Here is a 22,166-nt window from a genome sequence, read left to right on the forward strand (position 1 = left end):
GACTTGTGAGGTTTGCCAGAATAGGGGGGTAAATCACTTGATTTACCATACAAATATAAAGGCTTGGCCACACCGGAGGGTATGCGGTAGAGGTACGGGTAGCGGTAACGATATTTGTATGAAAAAAATTCCACACCTGAACGTTGATGTGTCAGTTTGGATTTTTTTTCATACAAGTACCCTCACCGCTACCCGTACCGCTACCGCATACCCTCCAGTGTGGCCAAGCCTTAAAGGCTTGGCCACACCGGAGGGTATGCGGTAGCGGTACGGGTAGCGGTGAGGGTAGTTGTATGAAGGCTTGGCCACACCGGAGGGTATGCGGTAGCGGTACGGGTAGAGGTAACGGTACTTGTATGAAAAAAATTCCAAACTGACATATCAACGTTCAGATGTGGAATTTTTTTCATACAAATATCGTTACCGCTACCCGTACCTCTACCGCATACCCTCCGGTGTGGCCAAGCCTTGAAAAAAATTCCAAACTGACACATCAACGTTCAGGTGTGGAATATTTTTAGTACAAATATCGTTACCGCTATACCGCATACCCTCCGGTGTGGCCAAGCCTTAAAGGCTTGGCCACACCGGAGGGTACATGCGGTAGCGGTACGGGTATTTGTATGAACAAAATTCCAAACTGACACATCAACGTTCAGATGTGGAATTTCTTTCATACAAATACCCGTACCGCTACCGCATGTACCCTTCGGTGTGGCCAAGCCTTAAGGCTTGGCCACATTTAAGGGTATGCGGTAGCGGTACGGGTAGCGGTGAGGGTACTTGTATGAAAAAAATTTCAAACTGACACATCAACGTTCAGGTGTGGAATTTTTTTAGTACAAATATCGTTACCGCTATACCGCATACCCTCCGGTGTGGCCAAGCCTTTAAGGCTTGGCCACACCTGAGGGTATGCGGTAGCGGTACGGGTAGAGGTAACGGTACTTGTATGAAAAAAATTCCAAACTGACATATCAACGTTCTAATGTGGAATTTTTTTCATACAAATATCGTTGCCGCTACCCGTACCTCTACCGCATACCCTCCGGTGTGGCCAAGCCTTTAAAGGCTTGGCCACACTGGAGGGTATGCGGTAGCGGTACGGGTAGCGGTGAGGGTACTTGTATGAAAAAATTTCCAAACTGACACATCAACGTTCAGGTGTGGTATTTTTTTTAGTACAAATATCGTTACCGCTATACCGCTTACCCTCCGGTGTGGCCAAGCCTTTAAGGCTTGGCCACACCGGAGGGTACGCGGTAGAGGTACAGGTAACGGTACGGGTATTTGTATGGAAAAAATTCCAAACTGACACATCAACGTTCGGGTGTGGAATTTTTTTAATACAAATATCGTTGCCGCTACCCGTACCGCTACCGCGTACCCTCCGGTGTGGCCAAGCCTTTAAATCTCCCCAAAACAAGATTTAGGCCGTTTTTGAATTGGGTTAAATACTTAACCTCTGTTAAATTTTTGACACTATTGTGGTGAATAAAAATGTTAAGTTGTTAAAAATTTAATGGGCTCTGGGACCAGGTTAAATTTTGTTGGCAGATGTTTTTTTTTTTATTGAAAAGGAGTAGTATCATGGTAGAAAGAGGCAGAGAAAAATATTAAACAATAAGCTATACAACTGAAAATTTTTTTATTCACCTCAATAGTGTCAAAAATTTAACAGAGGTTAAATATTTAACCCAATTCACACACGGCCTTATAATCGAAATCGAAAATGAGGAAATCAAACATACCCAAACACACAGATTTTGATGTGCTGAACGCACTCATTTTCTTTTTTGACAACTTATGAAAAAAATGCCATAATAGGGGGGTTCACATTGACCAACTTACCGGACAGACTAGCTGCCATTTGGTCTGATCGGATAGTATTTTGATAATGGGAACACACATCCGACGGCCACCCAACTAACTATTTCGATGTTATAACGATGGTGAGAAGCTTCTCGTCATGACTAATTTCACACCTAAAAGACTCATATAACCCTGTTTATCATCAAAAAGGCCCCCGTTTTTACTCCTATTAAACTTATGAGAAGTGCAATGAAATACTCCTGTAAAGTTTCTCATCAGTAGCCGAAAGTGGTATTCGATCCTATAAGTGTGGGAAGAAGTACACTGTAAGACTACTGTAAAGTTTGTCATCAACAAACGCAAGTGGAGGAGAAATAAAAGGTGAGTGAGGATATAAAAGGAGTGGAAATAAAACGAGGAGAAATAAAAAGAAATTAAATTGTGTTGCATTTATGTTGATTTTTATTTAAGTATTAATTTATTTTTATAAAGTTTATCTGAGGAGCTAGGCCCAACTAGCACAACAGCTTCTATAAATTGAGATCTCTACTACTAATACTACTTTTTATACAGCTTGTATTGAGCTTGCTTCAGAATTTAATTTCTTATAGAAGTTCGAACTTGTTTAACAACTTCTAATAAGTTGTTTAAATACTGTTAAAGAAACTTAAACGAAAAAAAAATTGTTGTCGGAAAAGCCTGCTTAATGAATTTATACAAGCTTTACAGAAATTACCAAGTTTAGTAATTGATTTTTGGTTTTGATATTGAATAATCTAGCTCGGACACTTTTTGGTTTTGACATTGAATAACTTAGCTCAGACATTTTTTTTTGACATTTCTGATATTTGAACTGATTTAGTTTTTGATTTCATTAATGAATATACTAGGATGGCCGAAAGTAAAAAAGAATTCTTTTTTGTTTTTGTAGTTGTTTTTTTTTTAATTTCGATAAGACATGTATTAAAGAGCTATACAAGTTCTCCCGAAGCTATCTGTCAAATCTCACAGCTCCGGTAAAGCTTCATTTAAACTTCTTAAAGAGTTTCAAACTTGTATAACGTTCTCCTTTTTCCATGCCCAACAACCTTACTAAAGTTTAAAAGAAGCTGAAATGTAGCTTTTGTAATACCTTAACCGAAGCTGAAATTTTAGTTGGGTATTGTGTAACAAAAAATAAAGTATCTTGGCACTACTGTTTTCATCGAGATAATAGTAAAATCTGGATAATGATCTGGATTTTTCAAATATTTATACAATTAAAGTTGTTGTTGTTGTTGTTGTTTTTAATGCGTAAATTGTCTTGATTTCAAATGTCTCGATTTCGTTTTTTTGAGCAAAACTCTATATAGAAAAACAAAAAAGCACACCAAATAGCACAAACTTAAACAAATTTTGAATTCATTTAAAAAATAAAGAAATATCTAATTGTTAAATATAATTGAGAAAATTGAACGAAATTATCATTTTTAAATTGTTTGCATTTCCGATTTACAATTGTAGAGATAAAATTTAGTAAAGCGCGATTTGTATACTGGACTTTTGGCCAGAAATTCACTTTCTACCGTGTGAACATTAATTATTATAATGTGCGCAATAATTATGCCCATGTAGCTGCTAAGTTATTTAAGATTGGTACTTGTAATAGAGCTAGGTGGCGCTACTTGCTAATCCTTTTGACAGTTCTTGTCAAAAAGTAAATTTTCACAGTCCACCGCCGGAAAAGAAGTAAAACTTCAAAAACAAGGTGGCACAATACTATATCCTTAAAAATGTGTCTCCTCGTCCTTCTACAATACTACCCCTTTTAATAGACCAAAACGCTCGAAAGAGTTTCTGTTCCTAGAGCACGACGCGATGTTTGTTGTAAGAAATCGGGCCTGCACTAAAAAGTGCACTTATAATGCAAGTACGCATAGACGCATGCAATGAAGTGCTTTACAGAGTTTCTTAACATGATTTAAGCTCATTCAGTTCGAACTGGTAATTATTATTGCTGGTGCTAAGTTATCGTTGGGAAATCTTCCGATGCTTTTGGTTCCCAAGTACTCTGGAGACAGCTTTTTTCTTAATCGTTAATAGCGGTGTCAATCTAAGTCAAACTCACTGATCAAGGTCTGTGGACCCAGTTCCGTAATTCTGTCAGTTGCCAGTTTTAAGTTGCCAGACAAACATCTAGTGTAGACAAGGTTCTTAGAAAATTTGGCTTCCGTTGGGATATGTTGATATGTTGGGAGTACCCCTCCACCGCTGATCAAGGGGCACGGTAGTGCCCAGCCAAGTTCTCTAGCAACTTTGGCACTACACCCTTATTTACAGGAAACAACTCAGGCCATTTTCGACCCCCCTCTAACTTCCACACCAAAGATGCTAGAAATTTCAAACTCGCTACATTTGTTGAGCTGATCAAAACCAAACACCTCGTAAAATTTCAGCCTGCTACGATGAGTAGTTTCTGAGATATAAAGCTTTAAAAATCGCAAAAACCGTAACTGACTCACTGACTCACTGATTCACTGACTCACTGACTCACTGACAGATCATCAAAATTATGGAGAACTTCCCGATATCGTAGAAACTTGAAATTTTACACGGTGATAGGGCTTGTGATGTATACAAAGGAAAAAATCGAAAACTTGAGATTTTCAATTCAGGGGGCGTGGTATCCGCCCAATTCCGCTGAATTTTCATAAAATATTCTAGAGCAGTTCTCACTATCGTAGAACCTTGAAATTTGGTAGAATGGTAAAGCTGATAGTTTATACAAAGGAAAAAATTTAAAATTTGAGAATTTCAGCCAGGGGGCGTGGCAACAGCCCATTTCCGCTGAATTTTCATCAAATATTATAGAGTACTTCTGATTATCGTAGAATCTTGAAATTTGGTAGAATGTTAGAGCTGGTTGTTTATACAAATTAAAAAATTTAAAATTTGAGAATTTTAGCCAGGGGGCGTGGCAATCGCCTATTTCCGGTGAATTTTCATCAAATATTATAGAGCATCTCTAACTTTCGTAGAACATTAAAATTTGGTAGAATGGTAGACCTGGTAGTTTATACAAAAGAACAAATTTAAAATTTGACAATTTTAGACAAGGGTCGTGGTAACCGCTCATTTTCTCTGAGCAATACCTTGCAAAAAGTAGTGAAATCACAACAAAAACATTACTGTTAAAAAAGAGCCAAGTTCTCCTATGTTGAAGTTATGCTAGCACAAAAAGTACTGAAATGTAAAAGTATACCAAGTTCTAAAGCTTGGCTTTAAATTTGTATTCATAAAATGTTGATTGTTTACTTTTCAATTTTTCAAATAGCTTTAAAAATAGGTAATTCAAAGAAAAATTGTCAAGAGAACAATCAACTTTTTATGTATACAAATTTAAATCCAAGCTTTAGAACTTGGTATACTTTTACATTTCAGTACTTTTTGTGCTAGCATAACTTCAACATAGGAGAACTTGGCTCTTTTTTAACAGTAATGTTTTTGTTGTGATATATAATTACACCATGACAAGTATTTCCGACGTTCAATCGGACTCAACTATCGAATTTTGAGGTTGCTGAAACAGGCCTCTGTTTGTGGCATTTTTGCGTCTTATCTTGCTGGTAATATGGGGTCGATATTTTTCTTAAGGCCGTCATGTATGGTTTGTTTAATGGTGGTGTTCTTCTTTGCCATTGTGGCAAAGCTGATAACTGGTTTGGCTGGTGTATATGCCAACCTAGTCTATTTGTTGATGAGGAACTGTTTTCTCAGCCTGCTTAGCTTCAAACATAGGACGTAATATATTTGCCGCTGGGTAAAAAGGGGTTAAGTCACAAAATTGCACTTTTCGGGTTTTGATGAAATAAGAATAAGCTCATTTTTCTCTTTTATTTGGTATCAAAAACATAAATTAAGAGTAACTCTATCCTATAAAAATAAGTAGATCAATGCTCAAAAACTCATCGATTTTCATACATTAGCTCAACTTCAATCGCATTTTCTGGCAAACTATCTTTTATGACTTAACCCCTTTGAACACGGGGGCAAAGATATAACGTTGTTGAAATGGGTGTCCTTCTATATTGCAGAGGTTTTCATTTTTCCATTTTGCTGGAAGATGGCGTTCTTTCCATCTCGAGCAAACTAAATCTTCTCAGACTTTCAAAGTGTCCAAAACGCTGGTAGTTCCTGCATTGGATTAAATCATTGACCTTTAGAGTCTCTGAAAGTAAGCTTTTGGGTTCTTTATCAATTTTTGTATTTAGACTTAGAATAAAATTCAGATGATGAGTTCCAACATGAAAAAAGATGATGGATTTATTCGAAGTCTTGACTTCAATGGAATTTGTGGTGAAGTGAATCCCTTTGGGCAACAAAAGGTTCTTCCGGCCTTCTTTCAGGATTTTTCTTTTTTTTTTTTTTTTTTCAAGAATGTCCTGATTTCATTGCAGTCCATTCTGGATACCGTATTGTCTTGGTTCAAATTTTCCAGCATTAATTCAAGCAGTCTTCAAGCTTCTAAATGGTTGGATTGACATTTGGTAGTTTATACAGGGTGCCCCGTAATGAGATAAGAACATTTTAGAGGATGATTCATGGGTATATTCTAAGAAAGAAATTTTTCTACAGTAACTCTCTATCTGCAAATTTGATAGCCTTTAGTGATGATTTAAGAAAACGCTTAATTTGGTATGTCTTTACTCATGTTAATGTTAATATCTCCGTTAATACTTATGATAGAAACTTCAGATTTTTAGAAGAAATGCTATTCTTTGTTACTGCATGTAAAAAATATTAATATCTTTTTTATTGTTCATGATAATTTTTGACTTTGGGCCCATTTTCTTCGATAAATGCATAATAAACATATTGTTTTATAAATTTATTCTTACCAAGAAAACAATAATGAACAAAAAAGTCATTTACAATTTTGCCAGAAAACTCGTAGATTTTATGATATTTAGGAAAACCTGCACCAGGTAAAATCTTTAAAAAATGTGTTTTTTTGCTTAAGTCAAAAATGGGTGAGAACAAAAAATTAATGTTTGTAGTTTTCAAGATGTTTGTAGCGGCCAAGACAGTTTCCAAAGTAAATTCCGTTCTTGCAGTGGGTTATTGATAGTGTTTGGTTAACTTGACTCATCAAAATCCTTCTCCTGAATAAACATACCAATTCCAATATTGATTGCAATAATTTCTGTTGAATAACAAGACAACCCAATTTCCAAATACTTTCAACATATAAATAGAAATGCTAAATTCATTTTATAACTCATTTTGAAATTCATTCGTTTTTCCACTCTACTTCCATCGAAACTTAAAAAAAAAAAAACTGAAAATTTTTCTTTCCTTCCTTGAAAATGTCTTGCATTTTATACTTTGTATGTTTTCCATGTCAATCTGTTAACAGTTTCTTCTTAAAATCTTACTTCACCTCTTATACTCTGTCATGACATAACTGAGTCGAGTTATATATATGTGAACGAAAAGCATAAGGAAAAGAGGAAGTAGATGAAAAACTGAATCTATAAAAGGATAATATTCTCAGCTACAACTGGCAAGCAAACAAGAGCTGCACCAAGGAAGAAAGAACGCTCTATGGTTGTACAAAATTCATGCCATTTTAGTGATTCCTGCAAGCACTGACTATACAGAACAGCAACACCGTAGAGGAGCGTAACGTAGCGTCGCGTCATTCTGACAATGTGCCATTTAATTTACAAACCAAGGTAATGTCATGTGTAAGCGAATGTTATGCATCCTTCTACTTATATATATGTTGGTACAGTTATATGACTAAACAGGACCAAAATCATCTTCTATAACACCCAACATACACCCCATTCAAACATCCATTGCATCGCAAGGATCTTTTGTGTACTTCTGCTACTACTATGGCTGCTCTATTATATTTACTCGTCGTGTCCTTTCCCTAGAAATTGTATCTTCTTCTTCAGCTTGGTTGCGCTTCCTTTATCATTTTTGTGTGTGTGTGTATTCGTATGTGAGAGCTCTCTTCTTATTCTTTACTTTCTTTCTTTTTATATTTTTTGATTCTTAAGAAATCTCCTTAGAAAAGTGAATTATTTAAATTCCATGAAAAGGATTTCATGTGTGTGTCCTCTCTCCCTTCGTTCATTCAACAAAGCTGAAACACCTTCATACACTTAGTTTTACCAATGCAAGAAATATTATTTCCTATATTCATAGTCAAGGCAGATAAACGCTGCGCTGGCTGGATGCCGCTGGCGTCAAAATCTCGAAAACCGAATTCTCGAAAACCCAAAATCCTGAAAATCCAGAATCCCGAAAATTCAGAACCTCGAAAATTCAGAATCCCAAAAATCCAAAAATTCAAAATTTTGGGTTTTTGGGATTCTCAGTTTACAGGATTCTGGGTTTTCGGAATTTTGGATTTTCGTGATTATGAATTTAAGGGGTTCTGATTTTTCGGTATTCTGGATTTTCAGGATTTTGGGTTTTCGGGATTTTGGTTTTTTCGGACTCAGGGTTTTTGGGATTTTTGTTTTTCCGGATTCTGGGTTTTCGGGATTCTGTGTTTTCTGGATTTAAAATTTAGGGATTATGTCCGTCTCCCGGCAGATAATGTTGCAAATGAGATATGGATGTTTTATCCTGAAGGATAATAACTACACCGATTATAGTCTTATTCGGACTTAATCAGTATCTAAAAATTACCTTTTTTTCTTGAAAAAATGCAACTCTAACATGCAGACTATTTTATCTCTTCATGACTTTATTTTTCTTAGACCTTCGTCCCTAAAGGGAATCTGACAAAACAACAACATAAAAAAAAAAATAAAGAAAATAGAACAAACTTTGCCAATTTCACTGAACGTATGAGTATAGATCTTATCGCAAGTATCTGAGTAACCAAAAAAGAAAAATACAAAAAAATAGAAGAAAAATCTCAAAATGAGAAAACGATGATGGAAACAATTCAAGCAAGAAAAATAAAAAGGATTCTCCAAGGGGAGCAGCGAAAAACATCTATATAAAAGCTTCATACTTACTTACGCGTATGAATAGGATATTTCTCAAGAAATTGAAATGAAAATTTTGAAAACGTTTCTAATGTGCGACAGGCATTTGTGAACGAACGTGAAGTTGAGATAGAATAATAATAATTTGCCTTGAAGAAGATTTTTTTTTTTTCATTTTTTGATTTCTATCACTTCGAGCTGCGAGCAATTTGTCAAACATATCTATAAAATAGACAGATTGAGCATGAAATTTATATATAGAAGAAGCAAATGAAGCTTAACATATTGAATTTGTCCCATGACAGTTGGAAGAGTAAGATAGAAATGGGTATTAGATATGCATTTGAATAGGTGATTAAGATAAGGATGTTTATTTTGTGTGTTTTTTTTTTAATTGAGATACTTGACTACTTGAAAGTCAATAATGTATACACAAATACTGACATGATAAAAGATACATGAATTAAATGGATACTTAGCGCTTGTTAAAAAAGTCTTTTTGTAAAGATTATACCTATAGTGGAGTAACTAAAGCTCAAAAATTGGCAATATTAGGGAACCCGGCCGAACAGCTTAGATTTTGATGATCTTTTTTTTCAAACGTCGGTAATTAAAAATACTTTAAAGTCTATAGATTAAAAATTGCCGGTGTTGCCGTTTTGATTTTTTAAATTTAATTGAAGATTTTTGTGAACAAAAACAAATTTTTTTCAAAAATTTTTCTTAAATTTCATAAATTAATTGATGCCAAAAGATTGTCTAGGAAATTCAAGGAAAAAAAATATATGGGAGTGAGGGACAATCTTCCATAGTTCAAGCGATAGATGCAATTTTCTTATTTATTGACTTCAAACACAAAAAAAAATATTTGAACACAACGGCAACACCTACAATATTCAAATAAACATTTTTTAAAAGCTAGAAGCTTAGTCATATATGTAAAATTAAAATTAAGTTAATTAAATGAACGGCTTTTGAAAGAATGGTAATTGAACTCAGATTTTTGAAAAAAATAATTATTGAAAAAATTTTAACATGTCGTTTTTTAAACTTGGTCGTAATATAAAATGCATTTATTTTCAAATTTTTTTGGCCGCATTTATTTTATTCTGATTTCAAATTATAAAAGGAAATATCAATATGTATTACGGTTTATGAAAAAAATTAAAAAGTATTTCATTTTCGAAGAACTTTTTTTAATAAAAGTTTTAAAAAAAAATGTAACTTATTTTTTTTTAAAGTTCAACATCTAAACATAAAATTATTTTTTATTCATTTAATAACCCTAACTGTTGAAAGTTAAATAGCAAAAATTTAAAGTTCCTATTTGCCTCAGTCTTTGAGAAAATTAATTATTTCAATGCAAAAATTCAGTTTTAATAAAAAACAACCATTGAAATTGATGTAATTTTTAATTTTTTTTTTTAAAGTGTGATATATTTTACCTTTTTTGCTTCGAAATTCAACTGATAATATTTATGGCCAAAAATTTTTTTTAAATAAATTCATATTTTATTAGAAAAAGTTTGGAAAAAGTCATTTTAAATTTTTCTATAACATTTTTTTTTTAATTCTGAGTTTGAGGACCATTTTTGCAAAAAGTCTTGATGAAATTTAGTGGATTTAAATTTAAGAGACAAGAATGAGCTTTTGGATTTTAAAAAATGTATTTTAAAATATTGTAGGTGTTGCCGTTGTTTTCAAAATATTTTTTTTGTGTTTGAGGTCAGAATGTTAGAAAATTGCATTTATCGCTTAAACGATGGAAGATTGTCCCTTACTGCCTTTTATATATTTTCCTTAAATTACCTAGAGAATCTTTTGCTATCATTTGTTTTATGAAATTTAAGCAAAAAAAATGGTTTTGTTAAAAAAAAATTTAATTTTAATTTTAAAAAACAATACGGCAACACCGGCAATTTTTAATCTAATAGACTTTAAAGTAATTTTAATTACCTACGTTTGAAAAAAAAATCGTCAAAATCAGATCTCCGGCCGGGTTCCCCAATAATTTGCTTTAGTTACTCTACTACTAATAATAGAAATAGATGATCCAATTTAGTTTGGCAAAGTCTAACTACTTTTCTTTTTAGCTTATTCCAGTTTATGAAATTTATGGACAAGAAAAATTTCGTTTTTGGTTGTTTCTTACATTCATCAAACCTAACGTACAGAAAAAAGAAAAAAGTTATTGCCGATTAAAAACAAGGTTGCGAAGAACATGCTACACTATATAAAGCAGGGAAAAAGAATTGAAATAGTTCTTAAAAATATTTTTGGTGAAAGTGTGTTTTTTGATGGTTAAGTTATCTGTGAGAAAGGTATAACAGCTGACTTAAACTGAATTAATTTTTATAACTTGATGAAAAAGTTTTGTTTGGTATAAGAATTAAGAATCTACAAAGTGTACCTACACAATTATCTTGATTGAAAGGGTGATTTTTCTTCTTTTTTTTTTTAAAGAAATGATGAAATGCGGAATTAGTATCACAAAAACTCGGAAAAAATTGTTACACAAGTGAAAATTGATATGAAAGGGTGTTTTTTTTTTAGGAAATATGGAAAGTCCGCTATATGTTAGTCCGATAAAATCAATGGTATAAAAGTTACTCATACGAAATTTATTAAAAATGTTGTCTTTCCTACAGGAATTCGGCGAACCCCACTTATGTGGAGCCTTAGTGTGTAGCAGTAAAGTGGGAGAGCTGTGATCCCATTCGAGATAATGACTGTCGTCGATAATGGAGGAGAAGCCTTTCCTATAGGAATTACAAATAAAATAAGTTTATACATTTTTTTCATGTCAAAGGGTGTTTTTTTTAGGTGTAGGGAAAATATGGGTATATTTGAAATAAATTGCACGACTGGGGTCGCACGTACTTGCTCTTATGCTTAAAGTTACTCTTATGTTGAAGCTTTTTATTCAAGAAAATTAGGGAAAATTTAAAATTTGATATTTTCAAGAAATTAAAAAAAAAAAAATTAAAATATAAAATCTGTTTTTATAATTTATTAAAACCCGATTGAAATGATCTTTTACAAAAAATTAAGTATGTCATTTTATTTCTTGTTTATTAAAGTATTTTTAGAAAAAAAATTTCGAAAATCGTTAGAGCCGCTTTTTAAAAAAATAATTTTTTATATATACCTACAAATTTTCTAACATTTTTCAAAAAAAAAGTTGGTATGCCATTTTGAAGAAATAATTAATTTACACATAAAAACAAAATTTCAAAATTTTTCACATACCCGTTTTCGAAAAATTGATTTTTCAAAAAAAAAAAAAATTTGAAATATTTTTTAAAAATCCAAAAATGTGCGTTTTGAAAGTTTTCTAAAATTTTAATATTGCCTATACTTAAACGCTTTATTATAAAATTTTTCGTTCAAATCGGGTTAGTTTTGTACGAGATATTAAGAAACCAAAAAAGCCGTTCTATGGCAGGTACCATTAATAACGGTACAAAAATTTTTTTTTATATTCAAAGGAGCCTTTTATGTGTTACACTTCATACAAAAATTTTAATCAAAATTGTTAGAGCCGTTTTTGAAAAAAAAAAAATAACTTTTCTATTTCCGTTACATGACAGGTACCGTTAGTTTTGGTCCTAAAAACAAAATTTCAATTTGTCCTCTAAGGAATGACTCAAAACTGTTAAGTACCAAGTTTGAATTTCTCCATTAGATTAGGCTGTAGCTCAAGGTACACACAGACGGACAGTCAGACAGACAGACAGACAGATAGAATTGCCGGACCCACTTTTTTGGCATTCTCCATCATCGTAATGTCTGTAAAATTGTTATCTCGAGTTCGATTTTTTTTACGAATCCTAAACTTGCCATATAGTACCTATACCTATCGCAAGCAAAAATGAGTAATACTAGAGTAATACTAGTGGCACCCTATTGAAATTCAGCAATTATGTTAGTTTTGAGATTAGAAACAAGAATCTAAAGTGTCTATAAGAATATCATGGTTTAAAAGGGTGTTTTTTGAGTGAAAACAAAAATGATGGGTCACCCTAATGAAATTTGATAAAAACGTTGAATTTGGAATAGAAAGCAGGAATAAAGAGTTTTTATGAAAAAAATGTAGGTGAAAGGGTTTTTTTTTTTCGAAGAGACAGTAAAATCTGAAATTGGTCCCAAAAAGCCAATTATTCATTTTATTTTTTGGGTGCGATGACAAATTGAACGATTATGCTTGAGTTCTTAGACGTTTTACACGAATTATTGGCTTTTTGGGACCAATTTCAGAAAAAAAACACCCTTTCACCTAATTTTTTGTATGTCATTAGATTTAGCATCAAAAATACCTTTAAAACATGTGTCATATGATGATATTTCATAAACAATTTTGTTCACTATATTTTTGAATTTCACCCCCCTCCCTCTTATCCACGAAAAAACACCCTTCCACGCCACTTTTTGTATAGACTTTTTTATCCTTGGTTCTTATCCCATCATGAGTGTAGCATAATTTTTTTATTTTTTAAATGCCTATTTTACCTGTACTATTATATTTTAAAAATAAAAATAAACAGAGTTTAAGAAGGTGAACAAATTTTTAATTTTTGATTCTTATTTGTTTATGTTAATTAACACTGACTAAATTTATTGAGTGAATTATTTTCTATTTTAGAAGAAGCTTTTCGATTCCAAATGTGTTCAATTATAATTTCACCATTAATTTTTTTTTTATTAACGAATAAAACTGATAATGAAAATTTGATTGCTACATTTTTCGCTTAATTTATGCTTTTGTTTGATTTTTCCAACTAAATTATGTACATACTATAGTTATCCAAGGCTTTAAATATACATATGTATAATTTCAACATTTGAACATCGTTCGATTAAAAAAAAAAAAATTATTCTTCAGTAAAAATTGACCCCGTCAACATTTGTACAAACCCTGTAATGGCCAATAACCTTTACACTTAGCCACACAAAGACAAAAATAGAACTTAATTGAATCCTTAATTGAACCTGCCTGCAAGCGTAACAATTTGTACTTTGTATTTGTTTGTTTAACTGAAAATTTACTCCCCAGCTACTACATTTTTTGGTTCATTTATTATTTTTGGTTTTTTGAATATCCCCCAAACAATCCTTTATTTTTATATGAAATATAGTTTTTAATTAATATGTTTGTCCTTATTTGCTTAATACATCAACTGGATTCGAATGCGATGCCGCACACACTGCAACTGGAATATAATTTTCAGTATCGGTCATTTTCAATCAATTTCCAATCATCAAAACTTATAAATTAAATAAATACCTGTCATGAACATTTAAATATATATATAAAATAAATAAACCAAAGCCACAAAAACTATCAAATTAAATAAATGGTCGATATGAGTCTCTCTATACAAGTCAGTCGAGAACAATACACTATAAATGACCGAGAGCGCAATCAACCACAAATTTATGTGTGTATAGAATGACGCAAACTGTTTTAACCGCACCAGAACCAAAAATGTCCCGCGAATTTTGCACTCAAAATATTTCCAAAACCCTCTGACAGCTCTGCATCCCACACATACACACACACAAATTCACTATGTCCTAGTCCTTGCAAACTAATTGACCATCGACACAAATCCAATCAAAGACCAAACTACTGCCAAATGGAACACATGTGCTTATAAAATTGAAATCCTCCAATAATCTCACATATGTCCATATAAAATGTATATGTGTAGGTGTACATATGCGAACTCTGTATAGAAACTGTACACTGCACATAAACATGGCAACAAACCATCAGATATATATTTTTGATACATTTGCCAGACGATGACGACAGGGATTACAAGGATCTGCAATTACTTACCGTTACGTTCGGTGGAATGAGATGATGCAGGTTGGCAGAATTAAGGTAGGTATATACCTGCTGACTCCTGAGGGAGGTTGTAGGGCTTCAAGAGTTGCAAAATGCATCAGGCGACCGCTTCAGTGATTATAATCAACTCAAACCTAACAAGCCAGCAAAAGACTAGATTTCCCAATGCACTCATGTAAGTACAGAGGTTTTGGCGCAGTCAGAATACAGGACATGACTTCTACATAAAGCTCTTGAGGAGCTTGAAACATATTTTTTTTTTCTATTTTTAGGTATTTTTGCGATTTTTTTGCCCTTTCTCTCTCCTGACTCTCCTACAACTTGTAAAATTGATTTTAAGGATCGTTTAAATGGACGAAGGGGCGAAGCCGATACATGACAAAATGAAGCAAAAAAAAAAAAGTATTCTCCTAGGTATTTCCTAATGTGCAATTCATGACAACAACGTCGAGCGACGACACGACGATGAGGATAGAGCGAGGAGGACACTGATGAGAACTGGAAGAAGAAGTTATTCCCAATGATGTTTGGACTTGGAGTGGATTAATCTAATTAGTTGTTGGGAAATATCTATCGAAGCTTGAAATTGCTCGAATCCTTTTTTTTGTAGAGAATACTCCTTTTCCTCGGTTTCTATCTCTGTGATGACAAGGAGTTGAACGCACTCTATGTGCGCAACCAGACGCTTGCTATCCCGACTGGAGCTACTATATGTATGCAGTGAGGTATCAGTTTTTCTAATTGGATGGGAATATTTCGTTTTGAAATCATCACTCTTGTTGATGCCTCTTGGGGTCGAAAGTAGTGGTGGGTTGAGAAATGTCATTCGTGAAAGACTCAGCGTGTTGTTGACTTTCCATGTGCAATTATTAACTGCAAAGGTTTTTATTTCCTTTTTTTTTTTTTTTGCATTTTTTCTACCTTCATTTGCATCTCTCTGGATAGGAGAAAATGAAATATGGTTTACCCCTTGAGGTTGTTGGTTATGGCAGTGGCAAGTCTATAAAGTTAAAAGGGGATAATTACTTTGGTTTCCGGGTTGCGACACAGTGGGTGTGTCGGTCGTGTGTCGGTATGCAACTGTACACCCTTTTAATCGTATAATGATTGCAATCAGAAGTGGAAAATAGATCCGCTTAGTACCGAAACGACGAATGCGATGGGGATAAACTTGTGATGAAATCAAAACAGAAGACTCACTTCAAAATCAGTTAGGTATAGTTATGTGATTTATGAGAAGAGGATGATGATGATAATACCTATAAGCTATAAAAGGAAGTATAGTGTTCATTCAAGTTGAAAAGGATTAATTGGTTTCCACTTGTGAATTCCTTTATACAAATGACATGACACATGATTTGTTGGAGCAACAACAGTACACTGGGGAATGAGGTTATGACTTGAAGTTCGTTGACTTAGTAAAAGCTATAGATTTTTAAAGAAATTTTTTTTTAAGATAAAAAGGTATTTGAAATAATGTTTATTAGTCCAGTCAAAGTGTCATTTGACCTTGCGCACAGAGGCACTGTCAGTTTCTATTTCATGGATCGATAGGGCTATACTTAAAAGGCTTAAACCCAATTTCTCAAGACCTAATTATTCTTTTTAGCGGAGTTATTCACAAAAATGCATATTTTGGGATATTTTACTTCTAAGCTTATATATCTTTGCTCCAGTACGTCGTAGACCAAAAACTGAGCATACATTCTCTTACCTTATAATATATTCTATCGTTTAAATGTAGTTTCATTGTATTAAAGTGAGTTACTACAAAATGGCAACCAGTTAAAATCAAATTGTAGTTGTTAAAAAACACATTTTCGTTATTATTTCGAAAAAAACTTATATTACGATATCTTTTGACCAAAGTCTCGAAACAAGTTTCGGTTTACAGATATGAGTTCACTGTGAACATGCCAATACATTCCGATAAAACAATTATAAATTTATTTTTTTTTTCAGGTTTTTGAGAAAAAATCAAGGTTAACCCCTTCCAGAAAAAAATCCATTTTTAAAAAATTTCCTCCGAATGCGTGGAGTGAAACATTAAAAGAAAGGTCTCTTTAAACTATACTCATAACTGAAAACTAAAAGTTTCTTGGAGGTCTGGTTCCTGAGATATTTCCACTCAAATATGTTTTTTTTTTCCTTACATTCTGAAGTCAATCTCTTTTGACCAAAGTCTCGAAACAAGTTTTGGTTTACAGATATGAGTGCACAGTGAACATTCCGATAAAAAAATTACAAATTTATTTTTTTTTTTTCAGATTTTTGAGAAAAAATCAAGGTTAACCCCTTCCAGAAAAAATTTCCTCCGAATGCGTCGAGTGAAACATTAAAAGAAAGGTCTCTTTAAACTCTACTCATAACTGAAAACTAAAAGTTTCTTGGAGGTCTGGTTCCTGAGATATTTCCACTTAAATATGTTTTTTTTTTTTCCTTACATTCCGAAGTCAATCTCTTTTGACCAAAGTCTCGATACAAGTTTTGGTTTACAGATATGAGTGCACAGTGAACATTCCTATACATTCCGATAAAAAAATTATAATTTTTTTTTTCAGGTTTTTGAGAAAAAACCAAGGTTAACCCCTTCCAGAAAAAAATCCATTTTTAAAAAATTTCCTCCGAATGCGTCGAGTGAAACATTAAAAGAAAGGTCTCTTTAAACTCTACTCATAACTGAAAACTAAAAGTTTCTTGGAGGTCTGGTTCCTGAGATATTTCCACTTAAATATGTTTTTTTTTTTTCCTTACATTCCGAAGTCAATCTCTTTTGACCAAAGTCTCGATACAAGTTTTGGTTTACAGATATGAGTGCACAGTGAACATTCCTATACATTCCGATAAAAAAATTACAAATTTATTTTTTTTTTTCAGATTTTTGAGAAAAAATCAAGGTTAACCCCTTCCAGAAAAAATTCCATTTTTAAAAATTTCCTCCGAATGCGTCGAGTGACACATCAAAAGAAAGGTCTCTTTAAACTCTATTTTTAAGTTTGTTGCATTTTTAAAATTGACATATCTCGCAGTTTTTGAACAATTGAAGGTTTTGTCGAAGTTTAAGAAAAAAATCAAATATTTACATTCCAAAATTCAGTTTGTATCAAGAAAATTCAATTAAAGTGAAATAATTTTGAATTTCTTTTTAACTGTTAAACATTATTATTTTTTCATCTTCTTAATTCAACTAACAATATTTATGGACAAACAATTTGAAATATAAATTATTTTGTATACGATGAAAAAGTTTTGAAAAAAGTCGTTAATCAAAATTCTGAGTTTAAGACACACTTCATTCAATTCCCTTGATTTTATATAAAAAAATAGAAATAAGCTTCTAGATTTTTAAAATGTATATTTTTTAATATTATTATTCTGTTCAAATATTTCTTTTTTCTTTTTGTTTTCGAATTCAAAATATGAGAAAATTGCATCTAACGCTTAAACGATGGAAAACTTCCCTCCAAATAAATTGCTTTAGGTTCTCCAAAAAAATTAAGTAAAATATTTACTTGTTTAATCTATTAAGAGAAAAAAGTCACTGAGTACATTTATCTTGAAATGATGTTTGAATGATTTTTATTAAAAATAAAGGTAAAGGTATAAGAACACTGGTCTGCAAAATGTATCTTTTCTTTCTCCTTCAAATAATTTTTTTGAAATTATGAAAGATGTGACTTTCCTGAATCTAAATCTGGTTTCAGAAAAATTCTAGCACGTACCATTTTTTTTTAAATGATTTTTGAAAAAATATGAGTAGTTTGTAGAAAATAACCCTTTTAGATTCGGTTGACCTAGTACAAAAATAAAACTAATATTCGTATTGAGCTCAAATTTGGAGGACTTATTTTTCATAACATGATCTATCATATGACACTAAATTTGTATTTATTAATTAAAGTTTACTCACATTTTAACCCTTTCGAACCCAAACTATGAAAATCAATATTAAATAAATTGCACGACTGGGGTCGCACGTACTTGCTCTTATGCTTAAAGTAACTATAATGTTAAAGCTTTTTATTCAAGAAATTTAAAATTTGATATTTTGAAGAAATTTCATAAGTAGTATAAAAAAATTAAATCTGTTTTTATAATTAATTAAACTCCGTTTTAAATTATCTTAAAAAAAAAAACAAATATGCCATTTTATTTCTTGTATAAAAAGGTATTTTTAGAAAAAAATTTTCGAAAATTGTAGGAGCCGTTTTTTAAAAAAATAATTTTTTATGTATAAAAATTTTTTAACATTTTTCAAAAAAAAAGTTGGTATGCCATTTTGAAGAAATAATTAATTTACATATAAAAACTAAATTTCAAAATTTTTCATTGATCCGTTTTCAAAAAATTGATTTTTCAAAAAAAAATTTTGAAATATTTTTTAAAAATCCAAAATTGCGTTTTTCGAAAATTTTCTAAATTTTTATTATTATCTTTACTTACACACGTTTGTATAAAAATTTTCATTTAAATTGGGTTAATGTTGTACGAGATATTCAGAAACGAAAAAAACCGTTCTATGACAGGTACCGGTAATAACGGTACAAAAAATATTTTTTTTATTTAAAAAGTTGGCTCTTATGTGTAGTACTACACACAAAAATTTTAATCAAAATCGTTAGAGCCGTTTTTGAAAAAAATTAACTTTTCTATTTCCGTTATATGGCAGGTACCGTTAGTTTTGGTCATAAAAAAAAAATTTCACCAAAAACTGCTAACTACCAAGTTTGAAGAAAATCACTTCACTCGTGTAGGCTGCAGCTCCAGATAGAGACAGACACACAGACAGACAGACAGACAGACAGACAGACAGACAGACAGACAGACAGACAGAATTGCCGGACCCACTTTTTTGGCATTCTCCATCATCGTAATGTCATGTAAAATTGTTATCTCGAGTTCGATTTTTTTTACGAATCCTAAACTTGCCCTATAGTACCTATATCGCAAGTAAAAATGTTTTTTCGGTATTATCGGGTCAAAAACATCACAACTAAGAAATATGAATAGCAAAAAGTTATTTTCCAAAATAATAAATAGCAAAACTAATGTGTTTTTCTCATGTTGCATGTAAGTAACCTGCACTGCCTATGACCACCAAAAAAAGTCGGAGAACTGAGAAAATAACTTTTTATGAAACTATAATGTACCTATGCTAATTCTTCTAAGCAAAAAAACAAAACACTTTCTGCATTAACATTTTTTATATCTTTTTTTCAAAAGTATGACCATATATAAAAAAAAATTTTTTTTGGCAAAAAAAAAAAAAATGTGAATTTTAGTCCCTTTCTCGATAAAAAAAAGTTAAAGGTATGATATTTGACTAACTTTTTGTAATAATCCGGTAACTAGGCATTATTATCTTTCAATCGTTACCTAAAAAATTGTTTAATTTAATATTTTTTACAAATTTTTAAAAAAATGTTACATGAGAGTAACGCTGGGTCCGAAAGGGTTAAGATACTAATTGACAAAAACAGCAAAAATATTGAAATAATGCAATTTTTAGTAAATCCAACATAAACAAAAACACCTTAATTTAGGAAAATATAAAATCTCAACGCCCGTTATATATAAAAAGTCAAATATGTAAAGAAAACTATAATAAAATTCATTCAGCCTTATGAAGGTATCCGTTTGGAGAAAGTTCCGAAACGATAGCCGGTTCCAATCGAAAATTACATTTCTTTCGAGGTATCCACTTCTGAACAAAAAAATTAAGTATACAATCGCATTCATTTGACACATGTATCAGTGCGATTTATTCAATAAATAAAAATCCTTGTGTTGCTCAAAAGTTTCCTTAATTTCAACCAACCTCTCTTGCTGGTCCTTTGTTGTTGTTTTTTCTACTAAGAAATATCTTATCTGTGATAAACCATTCGATACACTGCCTTCTAAATCTTAAAATTTGTCTCTCCTATAGTAACAAAAGTATATTTTTCTTATGGTTTTGATGTGCTGAGTTCGAATCCGAAGTCAAAAAGAATTTAGCACGTCAGGATTTTGAGATGTACGCGTTAGAAAATCACAAAATCAAGTTTTTGGTTAAAAAATCTCAAAAAATTACTATAGGTATCTCAAAAACGGGAGCTGATCGAAATTTTTTGAATTCGGATTCAAAATCAGCATAATCAGAAAAAAATAAGTTCTTTTATAAACCGTGACCAGTTTAGTTGAAAAAGTTTACATAACACCAAAATATTGATTCGAAAACAGCAAAAAAAAAAATGGACTTTCGAGATTTTCTAACGGAAATATCCCAAAAACGTGACGTGCCTGGCCAATTTTGACTTCGGATTCGGAATCAACACACAAAAATCCGTTCGAAAAGTATAGCTCATTTTAAAGGAGGATTTCCTTGCAGACCAGTGGAATCAATTCAGTACATGAATTGAAATTTTAAGACCGAAAATAAATTTTATTTAAATGAAAAAAAAATTAAATGTCTATTTCGTTAGTAAATGAGTCTTTCCTTTGAAAAAGATAAGATAACTAAAATTAAAATAATTCCCAATAAATTGGTTATTTTATAAAAAAAGGATTGTTTATTTAAACTAAGTAATTTAATCCAAAAACTTGACACTGTTCAAGAGCCTAACTGAATGTAACCAACTTTTGAATACTCGATTTACCCTTTTTTGATATGAAACCTAAATTCCTATAATGGTCACAAATGAATACAAAAAAAACTCGAAACCCAATCCGAAAACCAAAATCACGTCTCTTATTATTTGCCAGCAATTTCATTCGGTTCAAACTTTGAAATGGCATTAACACACAACACGGGATAGATATATTATAACGATATCCATAAAATGTTACCAATACCCAAAGTGCCGTATCTCATTCCTTCTGAGGGTGGCACACACAACTTGTATTACATTTCAACAAGAATTGAGAACAACTTTGTTATATCATTTACATTACGTCGTCGTCATCGTCATAAAAAAAAAAAACAAAAAACCGGAAGAGCAGCGAGGCAAAGAACAACAAAACCATGGTGATTATGATGATAATGATGATGAGAATGACGAGAACTTATGCTCAACGCCACCTGAGTTCCCACGAATATCATGGCGCCCAACACACCAATAAATAAGTGGTTTGGCTAAGGGCAAATCAACAAAACCCCAAGTCCTTCTGCAATTTCAGCTTAAAATGGATAATATCTCTTCGCCACTGTCAGAGTATGTTTTTTCTCGCTCTCTCTCTCTCTCTTCTGACAGAGCAGTGCTATTTCTATCTTTAGTTTTCTATTTAAGACTATATAGCTGATGGCTATATGAAAAATGATGCTTACATTCTTTGTTTTTGTTGTTTTCTATTGTTTCCAGAGGTGTACCTATTGGAAATGTGTGTGTATGTGTGTAGTACCTCTCTATAGATTGTTTTAGGCCCTAGGTTTTGTAGTTTTTGCATGTTTTGCCATGTTCCAGTTCATGAGGAAGACATAAAAAGTGTTTTTTTTTTGTTTTTTGGCATGATGATGGATTCCGGAAGTGTTCAAGCGT

Source organism: Episyrphus balteatus, chromosome 2 (assembly GCF_945859705.1).
Source record: "Episyrphus balteatus chromosome 2, idEpiBalt1.1, whole genome shotgun sequence".
NCBI classification, from domain to species: domain Eukaryota; kingdom Metazoa; phylum Arthropoda; class Insecta; order Diptera; family Syrphidae; genus Episyrphus; species Episyrphus balteatus.